The sequence below is a fragment of the Phoca vitulina genome, unplaced genomic scaffold (assembly GCF_004348235.1).
Source record: "Phoca vitulina isolate PV1807 unplaced genomic scaffold, GSC_HSeal_1.0 scaffold47, whole genome shotgun sequence".
NCBI lineage: Eukaryota > Metazoa > Chordata > Mammalia > Carnivora > Phocidae > Phoca > Phoca vitulina.
The window spans coordinates 6,359,866-6,366,963 of record NW_022589750.1 but is presented as its reverse complement, the minus strand read 5'-3'; positions in this window follow the sequence as shown (position 1 = coordinate 6,366,963).

The window sequence follows — 7,098 nt, the reverse complement described above, 5'->3', positions numbered from 1 at the left end:
TCCGGTATCATCAACGCCATGCCTTAAAAATTTCAAAGACTTCCCACCACTCTTGGAAAAAAAAATCCTGAGATTTCTCCTAATAAAATTATCAAATATCTGGACTAAAGTTCTGGAATGAGTTTTAATATTCAAATTTTTTAAAATGGTTAAATGCATTTGGAAAATAGAATACCACTCACTTTTGTGTCAACATAATCTCATAATGTGTTTGAGTTGAAAACTTACGTTTAAAATTTCATTGATCAGAGGGATAGTGGTTGTCTCATGTTGCGGCTGTACTGACTCCCAGAGTTCATGTGTGTTAGAATTCTATCGCAGGTTAACCAGATGTCAATTCTCCTGAGGAAAACCCTCTGAGTGAGAGTTTATTCTAAGGAAAAAAGAAATCCGGGAAATAGGCAACTTTGAGTAAGTTTCTGTAAATATCCAAGTCGTTATATCAGCAGAGCCCTTCTGAGTTTAGTAGAACCTCTGTCATTCAGCCAAGCCAAGTGTGCCATTAGCCCTGTGTGTGAGTCCTTTGTTGAAGAGGGGACCATACACGAAAACAGAATGAACCAGTCCAATGAAACTTTTCAAGAGAATGAGGCATGAACAGTATTAGATCAAGTCCCTTCCAACAGAGTATAACACATAGGAGACAGACTTTCCATCCATTTCCTTACATACTCCGGGCAGTGTGGGCACCTTGAAAAGGCAGAAAATGGAGCTTGGCAGGAGATGCTTATGCACGGGAGGATAGTAGCTAGGCAGCCAGGCAGCAGTTGTGCTTAAGAGAACTAGTTGTATTTGGCAGATGATGGGCAGAAGACTGTGCCCATCTTCCTAGGAGTGCCTTGTCCCAAGGGCAGGCACAGAGATGGGGCCAGAAAGGAGAATAGGGAGGAAAGGCAAGCTTCACATGGGACTTAATCAGACAGTTGACTTATTTATGAAGAACTGTGAGAGACACCACCATAGACAACATCCTTGTTGTAGATTTTCTGGGCTCTGAAGTCTATGTGGGTAAAAAGATGGCAGGAAGAAAGGGTTGAATATGAGTTAGAGAACGTCCTTTGCCTCTAGTTAGGTGACTGGAGAAGAAGAATGTGTAGTGATGGGAAGATTAGGGGAAGGAATCCAAAAGCACAGACATGGAGCACTGGAAAATGTCCCCCTTTCCTTTAAAAATTAAATTCTTTCGGGCGCCTAGGTGGCTCAGTTGGTTAAGCGACTGCCTTCAGCTCAGGTCATGATCCTGGAGTCCCAGGATCGAGTCCCACATCGGGCTCCCTGCTCAGCAGGGAGTCTGCTTCTCCCTCTGACCCTCCCCCTTCTCATGCTCTATCTCATTCTCGCTCTCAAATAAATAAAATCTTAAAAAAAATTCTTCCTTAGTGTACAATGCTTTAAAAAAAAATCACTTAAATAATTTGATTTTATTTATTTTTTAAAGATTTATTTATTTATTTGACAGAGAGAGACACAGCGAGAGAGGGAACACAAGCAGGGGGAGTGGGAGAGGGAGAAGCAGGCTTCCTGCCGAAGAGGGATGTGGGACTCGATCCCAGGAACCTGGGATCATGACCTGAGCCGAAGGCAGACGCTTAACGACGGAGCCACCCAGGCGCCCAATTTAATTGATTTTAAAAATAAAATAGCTGGTAACAGAATCCAGGGAACTAGGACTTATAACTGGAGGGAAGTGGGGAAATCGGGAGGATGGACTTGAGGAGGTTTTTATATAACCCAAGGGAGGTAAAGAGGATCTGAGTTTCCAGGGAGAAGCATGGAGAGGTGACCCCCAGAATGGGAGTACAAGGTAGGACTGTGCCTGAATATTAACTAAGATACAGTGAAAACCAATACGGAACAAACGTGCCTTCCTTTAGATGTTTTTGCCAGAAAGGAGTTCTGCAACAATGTCCAATATAACTTGGTTGCCTAAATATTCTATGGAGTATTAGTAATGTTGAACTCCGTCCAACATTCCTGGAGAATTTTCATTCACATAATAAAAATACAAGCTGGGACATGGGCGATATGACAACCCAGAAAAGCCCGGTGGATCCGAGAGCCTAGACTTCATTTGGGGCAGAGGATAATCTTTGAAAAATTAGTCGGGGATTTGGTGATGTACAAATTCAACTGAACTGACAGATTTATGTGGCTTATAATGATTCTGGTTTTGAAACACAACATGAAATGCCAGACAGTGAGTGTTCAGAGACCACCAGCATTGGAGAGGCCTCTCCACGAGGCTGCCACATTATTTATATTAAGGCCTTTTCTGCACACTGAGCAGTTTCATTTTCAAAGGGAAGACCGGAGTCCTTGATTTTTAAACTACAATACTACACTGACCTCGGAGACATTCGCTTTCCCAACACACCAGGCCTTCACTGAGTCTACGGTTGAATTTGGGCAGAAGACACACCACACACTGTTTGCAGTTGTTTGACTTTGTTTTATTTACAAATCATAAGCACAGTTGGGCCGCCGAGCACATCTCTCACTAAGGCTCTTGCCAGCCCAGAGCAGATGGAGACATAAATCAGGCCCCAAGGCTCTGTCTCGGGTCCCTTTGTTTCCTGTAATTACTTACTTGCCCCTTATGTGTGCACGGGACCTCAGAGACACCCACATCCTCCACTTTGGGGCTAGAAGCAGGGCCAGGCAGTCCTGGCCATAGACAAATTTATGCCCCATGTGGTTTCAGCTCCTCAGTTCCCCGTGGAATACCGGGCCATTCGAACGTCATGTGTTTCATTTTCTGGTCATTTCCAATTGTACCACGTGAAATTTGTACTTGCTTTTCTTGGGAGGTTTCAAGTATTCTTCTCTTAGTAAATAGGCCAGGTCTTTGAGTTGTTCTAATGACCTCATCCCCAATAGAAAATCCTATATGGTGTCTTTTATCCTACTTCACATTTTTCTTTTTAAATCAGTTCTATCATTCTATCATTTACATACAATAAAATGTACCCATTTTTAGTGTCCAGTTTGATGAGTTTTGACAAATGTATATACCCATGAAACTACCACCACAGTCAAGATATGCAGTATTCTGTCACCCCCAGAAAGTTCCCTCTATCTCTCTGCAGGCAACAACTGGTCTCTTTGTTGTCACTAGGAGTAGCTCTCTCTTCTAGGATGTTCGTAAAGGGAATCATGCAGGGTATAAACTTTGAGTCTCGTTTTTTTCACTGAACATAAGTGTTTTTGAGATTTGCTTTTAAAACAAAAAAACAAAAAACCAACCACCTTATCAATAGTTCCTCTCTATTGGCAAGTACTATTCCAGTGGATGAATACAGCATAATTTGCTGATTCTTTCACCTGTGGATGGATGTTTGGATTGTTTCAGGTTGGGGCTACTATGAATAAAGCTGCTCATATTTGTGTAATAATATCTGTGTAAGTTGGTTTTTCCCCCCGCAATTTACAGGGCACTTTGTTTATTTATTGAGGTATAATTAAGTGTTATAGTTTCAGGTGTACAATATAATGATTCAGAAACTCTATACCATTCTCAGTGCTCATCAAGACAAGTGTATTCTTTTTTTAACTTATTTTATTTATATTCAATTAGTTAACATACAGTGTATCATTAGTTTAGTAATTCATCAGTTGCATAGAACACCCGGTGCTCTTACATCATGTGCCCTCCGCAATGCCCATCACCCAGTTACCCCATCCCCCTACCCAAGACAAGTATATTCTTAATCCTCTTTGTCAATTTCACGCCCCACTCCCCGCCCCACTCCACCCCTGGTAACCACCTGTTTGTTCTCTGTATTTAAGAGCCTGCTTTTGGGGCACCTGGGTGGCTCAGTTGGTTAAGCGACTGCCTTCGGCTCAGGTCATGATCCCGGAGTCCCGGGATCGAGTCCCGCATCGGGCTCCCTGCTTGGCAGGGAGCCTGCCTCTCCCTCTGACCCTCCCCCTTCATGTACTCTCTCTCATTCTCGCTCTCTCAAATAAATAAATAAATCTTTAAAAAAAAAAAAAAAGAGCCTGCTTTTTGGGTTGTCTCTTTTTCCTTTGTTTGTTCCTTTGTTTCTCAAATTCCACATATGAGTGAAATCATATGGTATTTGTCTTTCTCTGACTGACTTATTTCACTTAGCCTAGTATCTCTGGGTCTGAGTTGTTTTTTTTTTTAATGAACTTTTTCATTTCGCTTGGGTAAATGCCTGGGAGTGGAATCGTCCAGGTCATATGGTGACGGTATATTTAACTTTATTGTAAACTGCCAAGCAGAGCTCCAAAATGCTTGAACCACTTTGCACTCCTTCCAGCCATGAATACCTTTTAGTTGTTCCATGTGCTGTCCAACCACACCTGTTACATAAGTTTGGAGCAAGATATTTTGAAATCTCAAAGCTTGAATGTAAATTAATGCCTCCTCTTTCGTGGTTAATTGCTATCGATTTCTACCCCTAAGTTGGCACTTAATAAATGATGTGGATCCATTTAAAAAAAATAAATGCTTTGTTAACTGTGTACAACAAAGCCTAAATCTTTCCTTGTTATGTGAAAACTAAAGCATGCACCTACACTAAATCTCAGAAGTATCTAACTTCAGTCTGCAGAGAGATGGGGTACCAGCTCATGTTTGTTCTCTGGTTTATCCAAGTGCCTGGAAAGCACTGGCTGGGACCTAGTATTTTCTCAATAATAATTTGTTGAATAAATGATTGACTGAATCATCTGACTTACACCTCGAAATGTACCATTCTGTTGTAGAGAACATAGTCATCTGATCCCCTGACAAGTTCAACTACCTGGAACATACCTAAGAACCAGGATAAACAAACGAACAAAAACCCCCAGAAATTAAAAAAAAAATTGAGAACAGCATCAGATATAGGCAAAACAGATGTCATATTTTCTTGTGGTTTGATTTTATAAAAGCTCCCAATTTATGGCTAATTTATTCTGGGCTTTATATTATTTTAGAAGGTTTTCATACACATGCTTAAAAATATTCAAATGACACAGGAATAAATCTTGTCAAATAAAATTCACCCTCACAACCCAGTACTCCAGGTCTCTCCCCAGAGACTCAGGCCTAACAGTTTCTGGTATATATATATATATATATATATATATATATATATATATTCAGGAAGTGTTAATGCATACACAATACAAGGGTACCATGATCTATACTCTGTACCTAAAGGTAAACCAATATGCATACACTTACATTTAAACCTATTTGTACATTGGCATCTACATCCATAAAGACATGTCCATCTACCTGATCCTTGGTACACAATGAGAATACACTGAACACACTCTCTGTATCTTGCTTTTTCCACTTCACTTATTGTAGTTGTTATGTGTATGTCTGTGTGCGCCTCATTTTTTTTTTTTTTTTTTTTTTTTTTTTTTAAAGATTTTATTTATTTATTTGACAGAGAGAGAGAGAGCTAGAGAGGGAACACAAGCAGGGGGAGGGGGAGAGCGAGCAGCAGGCTTCCTGCCGAGCAGGGAGCCCGATGTGGGGCTCGATCCCAGGACCCTGGGATCATGACCTGAGCCGAAGGCAGACGCTTAACGACTGAGCCACCCAGGCGCCCGCGCCTCATTTTTTTAAGAACCAAATAGATTCTGTTATGTGACTGTACCTTTTCTGATTAATGAATCTACTGATTATTTCTCAGTAGTAGACTTCTGCTAGTACAACGCAGAGCTGTAGTCAATATCCTTGGAGAAGTGTGCTTATTATCATGGACAAAACGCATCTTCAGTGCATATTTTTAAAAGCAGAATTGCCAGGTTAACAACAATTTTTACTTTCCTTTCTCGTCCCTCTTTTTAACATTTAAAATTTTGATCCATCTTGAATTTATTTTGGAGTGAAGTAGTGATCACGCTACTATTTAGTCAATCTTTCCATTCATGATCCAGTGCCAAAAAGTTTTAGGAATTACAGTAACTACAATATAATGTACTTTCATGTCTGATAGGGCAAACACTATCAGACTCGACAATCTTCTTTTTAAAAATGGCTACTCATACGTATTTATTTTTTCTACTGACAAATTTTTTTTACGGTGGGTTAATTTTTATTTATTTTTTGTTTTGTTTTTGCTTACATTTTATTTTTTTATTACGTTATGTTAGTCACCATACAATACATCATTAGTTTTTGATGTAGTGTTCCATGATTCATTGTTTGTGTGTAACACCCAGTGCTCACTGCAATACTTGCCCTCCTTAATACCCATCACCGGGCTAACACATCCCCTCATACCCCTCCCTTCTGAAACCCTCAGTTTGTTTCCCGGAGCCCATAGTCTTTCATGGTTCATTTCCCCTCTGATTTTCTCCCCCTTCATTTTTCCCTTCCTTCTCCTAATGTCCTCCATGTTATTCCTTATGTTCCACATATGAGTGAAACCATAAGATAATCGTCTTTCTCTGCTTGACTTCTTTCACTTAGCATAATCCCCTCCAGTTCCATCCATGTTGATGCAAATGGTGGGTATCCATCCTTTCTGATGGCTGAGTACTATTCCATTGTATATATGGGCCACATCTTCTTTATCCATTCATCTGCTGAAGGGCATCTCAGCTCTTTCCACAGTTTGGCTATTGTGGACATTGCTGCTATGAACATTGGGGTGCAGGTGCCCCTTCTTTTCACTACATCTGTACCTTTGGGGTAAATGCCCAGTAGTGCAATTGCTGGGTCATAGGGTAGCTCTATTTGTAACTTTTTGAGGAACCTCCATACTGTTTTCCAAAGTGGCTGTACCAACTTGCATTCCCACCAACAGTGTAAGAGGGTTCCCCTTTCTCCACATCCTCTCCAACATTTGTTGTTTCCTGCCTTGTTAATTTTTGCCATTCTAACTGGTGTAAGGTGGTATCTCAGTGTGGTTTTGATTTGAATCTCCCTGATGTCTACTGAAATTTTTGAATCAGGGGTGCCTGGCTGGCTCAGTCGGTAGAGCATGTGACTCTTGATCTCAGGATCATGAGTTCAAGCCCCACATTGGATGTGGAACCTACTTAAAAAAAAATAAAGGGGAGGTTGGTGGGGAGGGCAACCCCTGTGGGGTACACCTCCCCACAGCCTGGTTCCCTGGAGCCTCTCCCAGG